Source organism: Battus philenor, unplaced genomic scaffold, assembly GCF_028537555.1.
Source record: "Battus philenor isolate CCGP_79_NKW_IND1 unplaced genomic scaffold, ilBatPhil1.0.hap1 SCAF_9, whole genome shotgun sequence".
Taxonomy (NCBI): domain Eukaryota; kingdom Metazoa; phylum Arthropoda; class Insecta; order Lepidoptera; family Papilionidae; genus Battus; species Battus philenor.
Genome location: NW_027181759.1, coordinates 9,707,022 through 9,725,248, shown reverse-complemented (window position 1 = coordinate 9,725,248; position 18,227 = coordinate 9,707,022). Strand labels below are relative to the sequence as shown.

General features: G+C 33.9%; 1 protein-coding gene across 2 annotated transcripts in view; it reads right to left on the bottom strand.

Annotated features, from left to right (window-relative positions):
* stg1 (stargazin-like protein) overlaps positions 1-16,682 on the bottom strand; it is a 93,367-nt gene extending 76,685 nt beyond the window's left edge. Inside the window, exon 1 of one of the 2 annotated variants that reach the window (XM_068776020.1) lies at positions 16,606-16,682. The gene's annotated coding sequence lies outside the window, so the exon portion shown is untranslated. Of the gene's footprint in view, positions 1-10,151; positions 10,240-16,605 lie in introns of those variants that run through there. The other variant, XM_068776021.1, reaches the window with a different exon arrangement.
* Between the last annotated feature and the right edge of the window lie 1,545 nt (positions 16,683-18,227).

Sequence of the window (18,227 nt, the reverse complement as noted above, 5' to 3'; positions counted from 1 at the left end):
GCTCCGTACATAGCGCGTAAGCGCTGCATCGCATCCTCCCACGACGCTATCGATGATTTTACGCCTCGGAACCATACAGCTGCTTCTCCTTCGAGTAGCATCGGTAAACCACGAAGTGCATGATCGTCCGCGATGTTTATACATTCTTTGTATATCACAATCGCGTCGATAAATGCTTCCAGAATGTCAGAGTCGCGTGAGGCGCCATTGAAACGAGCCGTGCAACCGGCGAAGTTTCCCGACGGAGACGGATGAGCCGAAGACGACGATGGTGATGGTGATGGCGAGGGCGCTTCTGTGGTGAAGGCCGGCGATCGCAGCAAAAGACTCTCGATTAGCTGGCGGTTTGACTCCGCTTGAGCCTTGGCGAACGCCGCCATGAACGACGATAGCTGCCCCTCGGTCATGAACCTGTCCGAGTCCTCATCCTCGACGTTGTTACGGACGCCTGGAGCCTTGCGACGCGGCATCGCAAACAACAGATGCAAACCACTGACGAAATTCACTCCGATAACGCACAATTGTTAAATTTTCGATGGGATTCTTCTATGACGCTAAGATGGCGAACGGTTGAATACGCGATTTCGTCGATAATTAGCGTGTAGGCCACGGGTTGGGCGCCAGTGTGATGTGGAAAAACGTTTGTTTAATTATTAAAACAATTTGTGCGCGGAAAATGAATAATTCGCCTACGCGCGGTTGCGCATCGAACCATGGCTCAAATCCGACTCTCCGAACTCCAACGGCCGCGGGCGCATGTGCTGCGCGTCTTGGCTACCTGCCAAGAGCAAGCAAGAGCGCGTTTAGTGCACGCCGTGCGAGTGAGCGAGACGAGTGGGCGAGACAAACAAAAGGTTAAGCGTTGTGACGACGTCCGCGGGAACTTTCACATCTGGCGGCTTTTTTATATAGCAATATTATTACATACTGGAAATAAGGCAACATTGTTAACTGTAATATTCACTGATTGAGAAGATCATATATCACAAATACAATAAATATTAAAATTCTGTACCATTGTAAGGCGATGAAAATATACTATGTTTGGCAATAAATTGTGGGCCGCAGGATTGACGATAAAACAAAATGTCCGCCTCTTCACTTTGCAATCTTAAGCTATGAAATACATCTACTCATACTATACTTCTTATTTATAATATGATTACCAGATAATTTATAAATAAATTCGCTAATGTGTTACATTCATGAAGGGCGACAGAATAATAACAATTAAAATTTCTTAATAGGCATTCATAATAAAAAATCATTATTTTGTTAGATTTATGCGATTGGTTTTTTATATAAAATAAGCTTTCTGACGACCTTGATGAGGATTACGGCCAGCATTAGACTTTCAGCTGAAATTATGAGGTTCGGATCACATAGCGGATTATTTTATTTTAAGTGTCATAGTTATTCAGAAGTACGAGTATCTTCAAAACGTAAAAAAATATAGTAAACTCTCTCATTTTTACCGTGATTGTTCAATAGACTATCCACAGTATAGTGACGAGTTTTAACACCAAACATGTATGTTTTTTTCACATTAACTACCCGTTATTTATTCTTCTACTGTTTCCATACTATGGCTGTCTGTAAGAGATTGCTTCGTGTGACAAGACCGTCCATTGTACCTTTTTTCTTTACTATAATTAAACTATGTATATATTTTCTATAGTGTACTATAAATAATTTTAAAGTAAATCATTATAACTCATTAAATAATGCAGCTAATGACGAACTTGAATGCTTTTGACTCCTGGTCCCACTCCTAAGTGAAGATGGTCCTTTTTTAATCATTTCGATTATAATTACTAGAATCGTAATCGTTCGGGATACAAGGTACCTTATGTTCATTGACAGCAAATGAGTTATACCTCTTAAATCTTCTCATATATAACTAATCATTCTGTATAAACAGGAGTTATTTCTAATGATTTCTTCTTTAATCAACAATCCAAAATTGCAACTTATAATTTTAAATAAATAAAAACAAATGCAATCTGTTAAGATTTTTTTTTCATTTCATTGAAAATTGTGATGGACATAATAACGAAATAACAATATTATTTATGTTTCTAGTATAAACAAGCGGCCGAAGGCGTGTTTATTTAAATCAAAAAATGTTCATACACATACACACGGCTTACTTTGGCGATGTAATGAAACTCGTATTGAGGTTTCAGCGCTTTTAATTAGAAGTATAATTACTTTTAGCTCACGGTGGTAAAATGAAGCGTAAACTTAATCAGATTTAGGTATTTAAACTGAAGTTAAACATTAAGATACTATAATTAGTTTTGATGTATCGTTTTACAAATAATTTATTTCTTCATTTATATAATTATTCACTTAAGATCATTTAAAATAATCACTCATGAACATCATGAAGAAAGTGCTAAAGGAGTCCAATTTTATTGAAACTAAAATCAAATTGAGGTACTCTATAATGGCATCCAACAATTTAAAGCTAGGAGGATACCAAATGCTTCTCGTTCAGAGAAGTCCCCAGAACAAACGCTAAAGATTTTTATTTGTAATCAATTTTACCATATCTTTTTAATCAAGCTTCCTTATCATTTAAAAATGTTTTACACCATTATATTTTTAAAAATTTCTCTTTAATTTTTAACTCGTAGATATTCCATGAAAGTATATTATAATAGCTTACTTAGTTGCCCACAAAAGAACTTTTTTTAATACCCATAGTAAGGTATTCATTAAAAATTATGAATTTTGTGAATTATATAAATATAATTATTATTGTTTATTATAAATATTATATTTCAAACAGAAGGCAAGATAATGTTTAAATGGGTGCCACTGTGTCCTCTATTCCTAGAACCAAGCAACAATACACAAAGATTACTTTGTTTCAGAATGAAGAACGGTAGCGACTGAATTTATTGAGCTGTGAAGAGTCTCCCATATTTCTCTATATAGCAAGTGTAAATGCAGTTCTATTGTGCGATATAGATTTTAAAACCCTAAATGGCTTATAATTTTATTGAAAGTAAAATATTTACAATTTAGACACTTGCGAAATGTATGACGAATTAGATATATTAAATTGATTGCAGTATTCGCGCAGAATTGATGAACATTGAATCCTTAATGTTTTGGAGAGGAAACGGTCCTAGGACGTCCATCAGTATGGTAAAAAGACATCCTTATTAAGATCGTCGAAAGGCCTTTATTTCAACCGATCCTTCGTAATATCCATTGAAAATATATGGGTAATGCCAGCCATAATTGCACATATTACGGCTGAAATCATTAAGATGATAATTATGTATGCATGACACGATGTAGGAATTGCACACTCTTTCATTTAAGTGTCTTTACAATCAGTTTCGCTCTTTGAATAGAAGTCGTAGAAAGTTTAAGTCAGATGGCAAGCGATCAACGCCACACGAAAAGTTTTGCGTCACCAACGAACAACGCAGCTGCATATTTGGATAATAAACTTTTTGTTCTTTACAGTGTTTAATAAATATGACATATTTATATTACTATAATAATTAATATAATCTCTTATTATTCCAAACTCTCCAAGTTAATATACGCCCGAGGGAAACACGCTTCATAAGGTTGTGTCTGTAAATCTACTTCAATAGCCGACCAAAGGCAAGCCGCACTTTGCCAATTAGTGTTTTGTTCTACTGCTCACCGTGAACTTTGTTCGGAACTTGTAACTTATAACGTGCGATTATATATCTTCGAGCACACTAAAGGAATAAATTAACCAAAAACGCCTTTTATAAAGTCATTCAATACTATATTTTATTTATTATTATATTAATTATAATATTAAAATATGGTACAGGTTAATAAGTGTCTTAGATAGTAGATACAGAATGTATTGCATAAAGAAATATATGTTCGGCTAATATATGATATTTAGTTGTTACAAACTATCAACACTTCAACTATAAAATTATTAAAGAAAATAGCTTAACAAACACTACTACGCAATATTTACACTCCAATTTTTTAGGTAATATATTGTATAAGTATACACCCCGACACTATACATAACGATTTGTTTTATAAATAATAATGCATTCGCAATTTTAAATCAACTTTGATTATATTATAGTAAAAATATATGGCATAAAGTTACCACCCTAGTTCTTTATTACTTGGTTTAAAAAAATTTAAATTAATTATAATACTTTTACATTTTTATTAGGAAAGAATCAAGTATCAGATTGTATCTAAATGTTATATATAGTAACACTTTACTCTTTATTTACTATCTTCTTCGATTACACCAATGAATTATATTCTGGGCATTGTTCGTTAGATCAGAATTTAAAAATGAACTTTTTATTAAAATGCACACAAAAAATCTAAATGGAATTTTCGTGAGGCATGCGTACGTTTAAAAGCAATATTCTTTTTTATTCCATATCGGAGTGCTGTGATATTTTGATAGGGAAAAAAACGGACATTTATTTGAAAAATATTTGAAATTTTCAATGGGTTCATAAACGTTTCAAAAGTTTTTGTAAATAAAAACGAAACACTTGTTTATTGTATACAGTTTACACAAATGCTTCAGATTAGAACTAAATCTTTTTACGACCCTGTGTTATCCGTCTCTTTCACACCCTTTGAACAAGAAATCCCATTAGATAAAGGCTCTATTGACGTGGAGTAGATACGTGCGTTATTTATTTGTAGACCCAATAAATGCTTCTGGACAATAACGGTCTTATGAACCCTTCAACTACGCAGTATTCGTTACGCTCGATCTATAACCGTTTGTATTTTGCTGTAAGGCAGAAAATAACATTAACATTTTAATAAAAATAATTATTAATATTTGAATGCCTAAGTCGATTAGACAATGCCGAAAATAATAAAAGACATGATAGTTACTATCATCATTCCAGCCGAAAAACGTCTACATAGGCCATAGGCCTCTCCCAGAGATTTTCAATAAGGCCTGCCTCCAGCGTCTTCCCACAACCTTAATAAGGTCGTCTCTCCACTTTTTGGGGAGCGGGGGTCGTACGCTACGTTTGCCAGTCCGTTGTCTCCACTTTAGAACCCTAAGGCCTCAGAGATCATCTGTTCTTCTGCCTATATGCACGTTATATTCTCGTCCATTGAGCGAATGATCGCCAATAAGGCACAGAGTCAGAGAACACGTTCCAGCACCGTAAATCAACTCTGGTAACACAAAATGGTCGTATACTTTTTCTACGAACTACTAATAAAGATACCATAAAACACAACATCTAAAAGTAACAGTAACATTGAAGTCTTGATTTACTAATGAAACTTATCTTCGATGTCCTTCATGATATGAGTGGTCTTCAACTTGCCTTCATGGCAAGCCAATTACAGTCACTACTCGGGAATGTGTTATGCGTCAAAATCTTACAGTAAAACGTTTAAAAAAATAGAATAGATACACCGAGGTAAGCAAGTTTCTTATGTAATGCAGTTTCTTTGATTATGTTTTCCCGTTCGTGCAATCGAATTGTTAAGTGATTACTTTGTTAGAAATACATTAGAAATTCTCTTATAACATGAAGTATCACTTTTTGTATTGATTATGTATCATTTGATCTGAACTCGTTACTTACCCAATACATATCACGTGGTGTATTAATAAGCAGTTTATGATCAATTTTTTCAAGTCTTTTTGTGGCATCGTTTTCACGAAATCAGTTCGTTGAAGTGATATTTTTTAATCACACCTTCAGAGTTCTAAGTTCCGATAAACTTTAATTAAACTTTATTATTAGGTGAAAGTATTGCTAATCACATCTCTAGTGATATATTATAAAGATCTCCTATTGAATTGATTTGTTATCTTTGGGGTGTAGCGCAAGTGTTTCAAATGGCAGTCCCTACGGAATACAGAATGTTTACGACAATAGTGATCAATTTAACCCGAAGTGACGAATGCTCTATCCACAGTTCGTTCGCCAGTGGAGTCTGGCACGTTGCCAAATTACGCGCTCTTAGCACTGATTTAAAATTACACACCAGAGAAGTTGAGACAGAGTATATTTCTAATGAAGTATTTCAAATAAAAAACGTAAAACAATGAATTTTGCTTGTGTCTTTTTTATAAATATAAATGAGATAATTTTTCCATAAGTATTCATTAATAGTAAGAGTCATTTGTTTCTACAAATTGTAAGGCAAGAGATGCAGGAGAGTACAAATAAAAATAAATTCGAAGGACGAACGAATAATATAAAAGGGTTTGAAACACTAAACACTAGCTAATTTCACTATAGTTCATTCGCGACGAGAAAATAATGACCCGTCGTTATTACATCGATTAGCTACGCTTCTAGAAAAATTAAAGACAAATAAATTATAAAGCTGTATTATAATTATCAATTAAATTAATCGTATCATCTACACTCATGATCTATTGATCAATGGGTGTGGCTAATTTGCCTAACGATGAGTGACTATTTTAAAGCGAATAGACTATAGCTACGAGATCATTCATAAGCTATTTACGCGCTAAGTTTTGATTCAAATAGAAACCTAGCCGATATCTGTTCTACCAGTATATTATTCCTTTATCTTTTATTAATTATAAATACAACAGAGACTAACCAATTATGCAATATTATTCTAAGAATTATCTTTAATTTTTCTTGCCAATCCATTCACACGCGCTATCATAAGAAATACTAAGATTTATACTGTAGACAATAAATTAAATAATTTAACCTTAGCAGTTATTATAACAAATACTACGGGATAACCCACAACACTCTAATAAATATAGATGAGGTATAAGGTCTCAGGAAGGCAGTAGATGAACATGGTACGTCACGTACTGTATTGTTATTTACTGCTTCATATTACTTTGCGTCGTACATATGAAAAGGCGCCTGTAAACCTGATAAAGCTTAGCAAAAATTGTTATAATTTTGAAGTAATATTTATTTATCCATCAGCGATGTTACAAAAATATTTTATCAAGGGAAAAATATAACGTAAAATTAAGATTTATGAGCACCGACATTATAAATAAGTCCCAACAGCTACATCACAATTCCTTATTTAGAATTAAATTAATATAAAACAGATATTTAGAGAAGTAAAATAAAATTTTGAATCCTCACATATAATTCAAATAAAACTTATAATAAGTAATTAGAGATATATATATTAAAAATTTAATCATATTAAAAAATTAAGAAACAATTTTAATGAAAGAATAATATTAATAAATTGGTTTAATTAATTTGAACAAGATTATAAGAGCATCGTAGTGTCTCAAGTCTTCCCTTTTATTTAATCATATAAAATTTTTATTTCTGGCTTGAAAACCTTACTAAAACATATGCTAAATGTGTCCGAATTGCTAGATTTTAGGTTAGTATTGGCTGTCTATGTAATAGTAAAATAGAAGTATATAAACATTACTTTGTTGATCTATTGGGATCAGAGTTAATCACTCGTGGTACTCGATTCTGGTGAAATAAGCAACCAAACCAAAGCAAAACCAGCAATGGATGGAGCTGAGCTTTCCGAGAGTCTACCACCTTACTTCAGATCCCTCATATAATTCCAATAAGACAACTAGGTGATTTCTCCACCTTATCATAGACGGCCAAAGTCTGGCTAGCCGGTCCGTGGTGTTTTACATTTAGCCTTCCTTACTCTTTGGCTTAGGCACTGCCACGAAAATTTTAGTCAAGCCAGTCGGCCGAGTTATATTGGCAACTTTTTAATTTACGGTTCTCCTGATTCGATCTCGAAGAGAATCCCGAGTATACTTTCTCCATGACTTAAGCTAAATATTCTGATGTTGTGAGGCCTGAAGCCATCACCTCTAATTTAATGAAATAATAACTACCAACGGTCGCCCGAATCAAATTGTATCCAAGAATCTTGTAGTGCAGCTTTCATTGGGTGTTTAATACCTTCCTAAAAATTAATCAAGAAAATGGATGCCGTCAGAGTTAATGGAAGAAAATTGAATAAATGTATTTCTAAAGAAATGATTCTCAAGACGAAAACACATTATCGTTATCTTTAAGCTCTTACCATAAAAATATTTTTCTCTTGTATATTATAACACTTCATTATATTCTTATTAAAAAAAATTTACAAAAATCTCTTTTCTAAATTTTTTTAGGCCGCGAAAACAACCTACGGAAAAAATAAAAGAGAGTAGGTATAAAAGCCGGAACCAACAAAAAGCCATTCTATAATATAACCTTAGTTTAATTAAAACGAGAAAGCGACCGGCTTTTCATTCCTTACTATATAATAACTTAGAGAAAATTAAATCGTAGATGAGAGCCAATTTTTACAGAGACTCGCTTTTATATATTTCGGTTCTGGATTCCTAACGAGGTCAGTTAAAAGAGCCTAGGTCAAATGTAGGATACTGAGGTTGGCTGACCGACGTAACATGATTAAGGTAGCCATTTTTTTTAAAAAACGTAAGTTTTTTTACTATGCTATTATATTAAATATGTTTCAATAAGCGGTTTAACAAGCCGATTAATATTTTAATCATAAAACTTATTTTATAGATCTCCCCCAATATTTCTAATTGGACATATTACTAGTGATTTTTATCCGGCTTCTTTTCCAACTACTGAATGCGGCATTTAATATAGACAAAGCTAAGCGTTCTAACATAATTGAGAATGTGATAAATCAAAAACTGTAAAATAGACCTAACTGCGGTAATTGCATAAGGATGAAAGGTAATTGGAGTGGAAGAGTAAAAGAGAACGAATTGTAGAATGAAAGAGAAGCAAGGTAGATATTGTGAAGAATGGAAAAAGAGAAAGCAAATACTATAAAGAATGTGAATAAATTAAATAAAGAGAATTTAATCTCTATTCCCAACACAATAGGGGGTGGAACGAGAGGCCCCCAAAAGCGGGCCTCATTTAAAAAAACGTAGTTGAGAATTATTAACTTGTACAGTATATTGATTTATTAAAATACACATTCATCTCCATGTTAATATAAAGAAAGGTAACCTCGAAAATTAAAAATAAGTAATGTAATAACAATTAATATTTATAAAAATAGCAAGTCATTTCTCAATAATGTTTGCTCCATTACAAGTGGCTATTAGAGCGAACGCGCGCTACATCGCGTTGCCGTTACAATTCTTTGATCATTATTATCTTGGATTTGATGCAATCATCCGCATTTCGTAGTAATAAACGAAAAGATTTAATACATCGATAAATTACATCAAGACATATTTTATCGTTCAAAATATTTTGAATAAGATTAATAAATAATAAATAAAGTACAACGGTTATTTCAAACGACATACGTATTGTGTTGGGAAATATATATTAATTTAATCAATTATTTATCTCAAAAATTTAATGTAATTAATATCATGTTAAACGGAATTTCGTTAATTAATTTACGTAAATTCGTCCACTAAAAGCTAAGCCTTTTTGTTTTTCACTTTATTGGCATATTTGAAATGGCTTACCAAATGTGGCCGGTCAGTTAGCGTCGAAATATGTGCGCGCATAGAGTTGTTGCTTTGTTCAAACAAAGATATTTATGTCTATATATTATGAACTTTTTTTATCTGCGTCTGAATTTCTATACAAACAATTTATATTTCTCATTTCACTCATTGTATTATTAAAAACCATAACACGATATATACAATAAAAATTATATAAGATTTGATCTTTATTTTATGTCATTAATACAAATTCACGAAAAAAGTTATATTTAATTGTTCCTTGTTTCCTATATATTTAATTGTTCCTTGTTTCAATGTACTATATGACAAAATGAACCTCAACAATGTATACATTTTTCCAGAAGCCGTTTCGTTATAATATGTATTTTTATGTAGCAAATCTAAAACTGCCAACAAACTATGTGTAGAGTTTAGTGATTTTGTATATACTTATTTTTTATCAATAATAATTGTGGAAAACAAAAAAAAATAAAAACTACTGCGTATTTTGTATGTTATTTACAAATTATTGGAAACAATCAAAAAAATAATGATTATATTTAAAGCGATTTTTTATCTGAAAGTATAATATTACTTCTGAAAACTATTAATACAAATTTTATGGTTGTTACGATATTTTAAATATCTTTGTCGAACAATGTTGAAGTACAGCTTTTTGTTAGAAAAAAGTAACGTTAATTTTACTTACCATATAACAGATACAATAAATTGTAATTAATGTGTCTAGAATCCTTCTTTTAAATCACCAAAGCACGCTTAAACTTCACTACAACTTTTTGTTCACCGGATTGTTGCCATTTCTAGAATACATTTAAACCTCCCGCTACGGTGCGTAGTAGCGCACTACGACGGCGATACGTGCGACCCTCGTAGCTGCGTACTTACACTGAAATGCAGCATCTACGAACGAAGGAACCGAATTCGCCCGACTTCTCCCGACCTGCCCCGAGAAGATGTAAGCCGTGATTGATATGAAATGTGAAGAATGAGTAGTTTCAGGAGGTTTTTGTTTCAAGGATTATGCTTTTAGTTAGTCGACAAGTAAAAGTAAAATACCAGCTATATACGTTGTCAAATACAGTAAAAATGTATCTTAATGTCGTTACTTTATTCTAATATATAACAGGTTGTCAAATATCTCCCTTCCGCTTTTTTGCCCTTTATTCCATGCTTTATAAAAAGTGTTACAGTGATCGGATTTAGTTCAAATATGCGCCGTTTTGTTCGATAATCTGTTTCCATCTAGACGGCAACTTCATAATACCTCCCTCGTAGAAGCCCCCCTACTTATTTGCGAAGAACTCGGACAGCCACTTTTCACAAACCTGTTTTGAGTTCAACTTTACACCACCAAGGGCGTTCGCCATGGACAGGAACAGGTGGTAATCACTTGGCGCTATGTCCGGGCTATATGGTGGATGTGATAAAACCTCCCATCCGAGCTCCCGTAGCTTCTGACGAGTCATCAACGAAGTGTGTGGTCTGGCGTTGTCCTGGTGGAACACTACACCCTTCCTGTTGGCCAATTCTGGACGCTTCTGGTCGATCGCTTGCTTCAAGCGGTCCAGTTGTTCGCAGTAGATGGTAGAATTAAGCGTCTGGCCATATGGGAGCAGCTCATAGTGGATGATTCCCTTCCAATCCCACCAAACACACAGCAAAACCTTCCTGGCCGTCAATCCCGGCTTGGCCACTGTTTGGGACGATTCACCGGCCTTCGACCACGACCGTTTTCACTTGATATTGTCGTATGTGATCCATTTTTCGTCGCCAGTCACCATCCGCTTCAAGAATGGGTCGAGTTCGTTCCGTTTCAGCAGCATATAGCAGGCGTTGAACCGGTCCAGAAGGTTTTTTTGCGTCAAAACATGCGGCACCCAAACATCAAGCTTTTTTTTGTATCCAGCCTTCTGCAGATGGTTTAAAATGGTTTGGTGACTAACTCCCATCTCCTGGGCGATGTCACGAGATGCCACATGCCGGTCTAACTCGATGTAGTCCATGATTTGATCGGTATTTGTCGTCACAGGTCTTCCGCCGGCTTGCTTATCCATGGTGTCGTTTTCGCCGGCTCTGAATCGTCGAAACCATTCCTCCGCGGTTCGAAGTGATAGAGTACCATCCCCCAAAACACCATTAATCTCACGGAACGTTTCTCTAGCGGATTTGCCTTTAACGAAGGAAAACTTTAAAATAGCGCGAATTTCGGCGTTAGTGAACTCCATGTTTACACGTCTATAACTGTTGAACGCAATATCCAAATTAATCATGCATAGCGTCGTTTTGTAGGTTATGTCAAGACCTTTCAAATTATGTATAGTATTGCCAGATACGAGCTCTGTAGCGCTTTGTACATAGCCGCGAAATTCAAAAGACAAAAAGGCGGAAGGGAGATATTTGACAACCTTTTATTTACAGGGTGAATATACAGCGTACTTGTAAGCAAAAATCTAATAATTTTTTTTTTCTCTGGGAACGTAACAGTAGATTCTATAAGTACAGTCTGCAGGGACGAAAGAGTAATCAATAATTAATTTTAATAATATAATACATAAAAAACTGTACAACGGAAACCCTTTTTTTACTTAAAATGATATTTATGGCAACCATTTACCATTTGTGTTTTATAAATAATTTGTAACACTACAACAATAATGTCGTATATTCGTTTTATGGCCTTCGAAAAATTTTACTTCATATGTCCATCATATACAATATACAATTCTTGGTACATATATATTTGAAGTGATCAAGTAGAGTAAAATAAAGCTAATTTCTAGTTAAATCATTTACTACTTTTTATAAAATAACTGGATAGACGAAGTCACCGATGAAGCCTTGCGAGTTTCGATGCCTATTTTAAGCACCCACGTGTAACGCTAAAAAGATTATATGGTGCCTATATTATTAGCAATTTATATGTTTAACTATATATACAAAACCTGTGAAAGTAATAATAACTTTTCTGTAAGGTAATTTTTCAGAACGTGATATTATGTATTCAAGTAATTTAATGTCATTTCTGTTTATGCGGACTATGTCAAATTCAAATTAATTATTTCATAATTGTTTAAATACGTTGCCTTCCCCTCTGAAATAAAAGACCATCGCCGTTACCACTTTTATCGGGTTTTTAAATATTTGTAATCCAATACAGCTTGTCAATTAATTTCAAATTTTTCCTCTTAAATGGCAGAGTTAGGCAAAGTTCTCTTTTTTTTCTCTAAATAAACAAGGCAAAGTTCGACAAAAACAAAAAGATTATACTAAATATGTTAAAACTTTACTCATATTTGGTCTGGAAAGAATGAACAATTTTTTTGAGATATTACTAATATTTTGATTTTCATCTCTCCAGAAAATTTACAATTTCAGACTTCACGTTTTATTTAGTGGTGGTGGCGATATGTAGTCATTAGAGTAGAGGTTAAGGACCGGCAAACGCAGTAGGACATCCACTCATAAGATAGATAGATAACCTCACTGCAACCGTCGGAAGACGCTAAATACAAGGTTTCAACCGGTCCTATTCGAAATCTCTGCGACAAACCTGTGTCTAACACTTGACGTCTTAGGCTTGAAATGTTTTTAAAACTGATTACATATTTAAGTTTACAAAATTAACAGAGTGATCACCTGATTATTAATGCAACCTCTCAGTCAACAAACTGTGATAATAACGTCGTGTAAAACGAAATTCCACGCGACACTACGTCATCAGTACGACAGCTCATTAGTCCAGTAAATACATTAATAAAGCGCCAACAAACTTAATCAAAATAATAACTGCGCAATACGAGAAGGCGGTCTTAGACCGCAATCGATCATGTTATAATGCTAGATTTACTGTGATTTCTACGGAACATATAAAATATAAACGAACAAAGATATAATATCTTTAGTTGCAATTGCGACTTTAAATAAAACTGTTAAGATTTAATATCAATATGTTATGCTTTCAATTACGAAATGTACATTTAACATAGGTTCAGATTCTGTATCAAAGTGATGTTAATGTAATATAATAGAGGTCAGGAGGCAACATAGCGGATGCCTACCGCTTCAAGGTGGTCCTATTGGAAATCTATAGGAAAGCCTATTTCCGCAAAAGATGTCATACATCGAGATATTAAGGATGAATGTAAAAATAATGTGGAAAGATCTTAATATCACAGAGTAACATTTTTAAGTGTAGTATCTAGTAACGAATTTAGATTGATCTAACATATTTTATAAATAATACATATCATGTAATATTTTTTGTTTAAAAAAATTGTATTAAGACTGATGAATATAAATATATTGCATGATCATCTTTACGGTACAGACATTTGCCTACATAAACTTACATTACTGCTTACTATATATTTTACTAATATTTATTAGGAATCTCATGCATGTAGACCAGTTGTCGTTTGTATATCCAGATAATACTATCATATTTTTTCTTTATTAAATTTCTCTCTGAGAGTAAGGCTCTCGTATTATAAATTACAGATATCAGAAGAACAGATATCTTCTATATCACAAAAAATACAATTAAATAAAATATATAAAATTAGTGACCAGTGGTAGCCAAGCTGTAAAGGATTGAGACTTTCCATCGTAGGCCACGGGTTCGACTACTGGGATACAATCTTATATAAATAATTCTTTATATTAATTATTGTTAATCTTATATACATTGTTATTAAAGGATTGCCATTGGTCACAAACAAGTTTACAAAGGGGTTGCATCGTCCTGCATAAAATAAAACATACATACATACATACATATATATATATATATATATAAATATATATACATATATCTTTAGAAGAGGCCTGTCTTACAGTGGTCGTCTATAAGATTAAACGATGACAACATGGAATAAGAAAAATTCAAAATTATCAAACCTTTAACAATACCCATAATTTTATAACGACTTGACTGATTCGCTGATATCAATGAACAATCTGCTTTATTATACTCATTTAGTATCCGACATTTATGTAGGAGAACCGTTCAATAAAGGGCTTCCATGTCATTTGTGTTCATTAGATAGTGTCCAATAATGGAAATGGCTATGGGTATTGGAATAGCTGCCGAAATGGCAACGAGGCCTCTCTACTGCGTACCATACAAGCAGGAATTTCGGTTTATAGTTATCATTCTGGCAAATTATTTCCACTATTTATACGACTTTTTTACTTACATAAAAAGAAATATTAATTAATTTATTTTTTCATTCTGTTATTGATGTGTATTGTATCCTCTAATATATATTTATTTCTAGTGCAGAATACAACTAAATCTCTCTTAAACTACTTAAAGGTTTAGGCCCGTCAAGACTATGTTCGGTCTTGACGGGCCATTTCTGGACCAGACTTCCAAAGCAACAATGATAGCATAACTTAAGACCTTGGTTATGTTGAGTCTGTTCGGTGAAGCTAAGCGCATTGCATAGAGACCTCCTAAAGCCTACTATACGAGTCGTCGTCTCTGAGAACCTTACTTTATACCTAACCCTACAACGCAATGGATCCGTTAACCTCACGGTTAATTCATGGTAAGTTGAGAAGTTTCGTCTCTAAAGATAATATGATATAATCTCTAAGGATCTATAACGCTGTAATAAAATTTAATTTTAAAATATATACAATACTTGGTGCATCAGAATTATATTTTTAATATATTACATACTTATTACATATTTATCCTAGTTGATTGGTTAAAAGTGTAAAATCTTTAAAGACGTGAACGTATAGCTCATATATATATTATTAAAAATGAAATAGATTTAGACAAAATATAAAATACATATAAAATAACGTAATGATAACATAATAAAACGTTGTTTTCAGAATTCGGATTAAAATATAATAAAATTAATTTTTGTTTAGTATTAAAAGCCAGAAGTAATAGGCCTTTGTCATTCTAATAAAAAAGTGTACATTAAAAAATCAAACTTTTTTTTATTGCATTAAATTCTGTCAAACAAGAGGTCTATTTAATTTCAACCTGATTTAAAATACGCAGTGATTAATTGCAGAAAATTGAAATGTACGTGTAGATAAAAATAATAAAACGATTTATTTTGATTGAACATAATTCTGAAGAGCTCACCTAACGATATAAACCTGAATCGGGGACGATAGATAATGTCGAAGTCTCTGCACATCTAACAATTATGGCCCCGGAATACGGCTCGCCACAATCGCACCAACGTTTTATTACATTCAATTTTATTTTACGTCCTTTTCATTCTCGTATTGATCATTCAATGGATCTCTTTAATGTATTTGATTCTTTATTCACCTCCAGCGATCAATGAATTTAAGAGGAATTGCTGAGAGGTACATTTGAATATAAAAATGGTAAAGTATATTTTTAATTAAAATTATCAACGAAACTCTTCTAACACTGCGATTATTTGATAAATTAAAAATAAAAACAATAACATCATGCAATGATTTCATATTTTTTGGTTCGTATCATTAATAATATGTTTTATATTCAAGTTTAATCGGTGATTACTAATAAGGAAAAATGTTATATAAATTCTAAGGCTGGAAGCCTATAAAGCTTAAAAAGATATCAAAAAAATTAAATATATAACTGAAACTATGCATTTTTAGTTTTGTCAACGATTTACTAGTCTAATCACAACGAAATAAATATTATTCTGGTTATTATTATTTATGAAGGAATAAATTGATAATTGGATTTTGAGTTATTTAACCGAATACTAAAAAGTTTTTTTTTTCTATTCAATAAAAAAGTCTTAGCTAATTTTGGCACAAAACCAACTAAATGTTTTTACATCCGCCGATTAGTACCTATTTTTAAATCATATGTAACAATGGACAAATTAATGATAATTTTTCTTTACTTAGCGATAATTTTGTGTAATTACTGTTCATTTTCATCAATTATTAAAAAAATAAAACATTTTATGGATACATTTTGTACAAGCGTAAAACGGTAATTTACTTTTAATGACTAATAACAAAAATTCTTAGATGAAAACACAAAGTATTTTATTTTATTTTTACTACAATTCCTTTTTCACGTGAATTTTATGAAAAATGTTAATGTAAGATAATTAATTAAACAATCAATTGTACATCTGTTTATGCTTTTAATGCAGTTTTATATTTACCTTTCGCTGCCCTGGAGTAGTTTTTAGTAGAATTACGGGTACTGGTATTTCGAACTTTAAAAGAACTGCCCGCGTGGTTAAACATATCTCACGTATAAATAAATATAGTTTTATTGAAAACTTTCCACTAACAATCACAACCTTCTTCAAGAACACTACGTTATAAAATTCGTCCGCAAATAATTTTAAGTGTGCGATGAATATAGCAAGCGTGTCAATTCTGAATTTCGTAGCGAGCTGGGCATAGACACGTTATTTTTGTTTCTTCTTTACTCTCAATGTTTGTATATTAATATCAATATATCACAGTAGTGAAGTTTATTTGTTATTTTTAGGTGGGGGAGAAGAAGTGTTATGTGTATGTACAATATGGATTATTTTTTAACTTTTTTTTATAAACCAAGGGACTAGAAGTAGTCTAATCATTGCCACTTAGTTGTCGTCGTCCAAGATAAGATATATTATTACTATTGATATTACTATTAGGGGATATACCATAATCGCTTGACATACGAGTTGGCGATCGCAGTGTGGTACGCTGAGGTCACTGCTGCACATCCTCTGGAAATTTGTCTGTATAATCAATTCACGAAGTGTGAATTATATATAAGACTGTATCCTGTGAATCGAACCCGCGACCTTTGGACCGAATCACGATTAGACTCCAGACCGCCGCCAACCGCCTAGGCGAATGGTTCCGGAAGTGGAGGATAGACATCAACCCGGACAAGAGCGAAGCCGTTCTCTTCGGCCAGAAGTTCGGAAGGAAGCAAATGCCCCGACTCAAGCCAATACCCGAGAAAAGGAAACTCGGGAATATCACACTCTTCGACCGACCAATCCATGGAAGGCATCGGTCAAATATCTAGGAGTCACCCTGGACTCCCGCCTAAACTTCTCACCTCACATCAAAACCGTGAGGAACAAAGCCGCCTTTGTATTGGGTAAACTCCACCCTCTACTCTGTGCCTCCAGCAAACTAGCGCTGAGGCACAAAATCCACATCTACAAGGCTTGCGTACGACCCATAATGTCGTACGCGAGCGTAGTCTTCGCTCACGTCAGTGAGTCAAAATTGAATCACCTGCAAGTGATCCAAAACCGCTTCATCCGGAAAGCAACCGGAGCGGAGCCCTACCAGAGGAACGTCGATCTTGACAGCGACCTGAACCTCCCAACCATTCAAGAATTCTTCGGAGAGGCGTCAAGGAGATACTTCCAGGACGCCGTACATCATCCGAACAGTCTGGTGGCCCAAGCGGCCGACTACGAACCAGACAGCAACGCAACCACAGCAAAGCGTAGGCCCCGCCACGCAATACCGGACGAGGACGCTCCGACCCCGAAAGGTATTAAAAAACGCCCCCCGAAAACACCAAGGGGGGCCCCCACCAAAAAGGCCACTCTCAAAGTGGCCAAGACACGCCCAACCAAGAGGGCACACCGAACAGCTACTGCCAGGAGGCAGTAGCGAGAAGAAAATCAAGATCAAGACAGAAGACGAAGAAGATAACGCCGACGCAGACTCCATCACCGCCATCGAAGGAGGAAGCCGCAGCAATACCAGCAAGTCCCTCGCAGCGCAACCACGCGTCGAGAGACGGCAGTAGGATAGTCTAAAA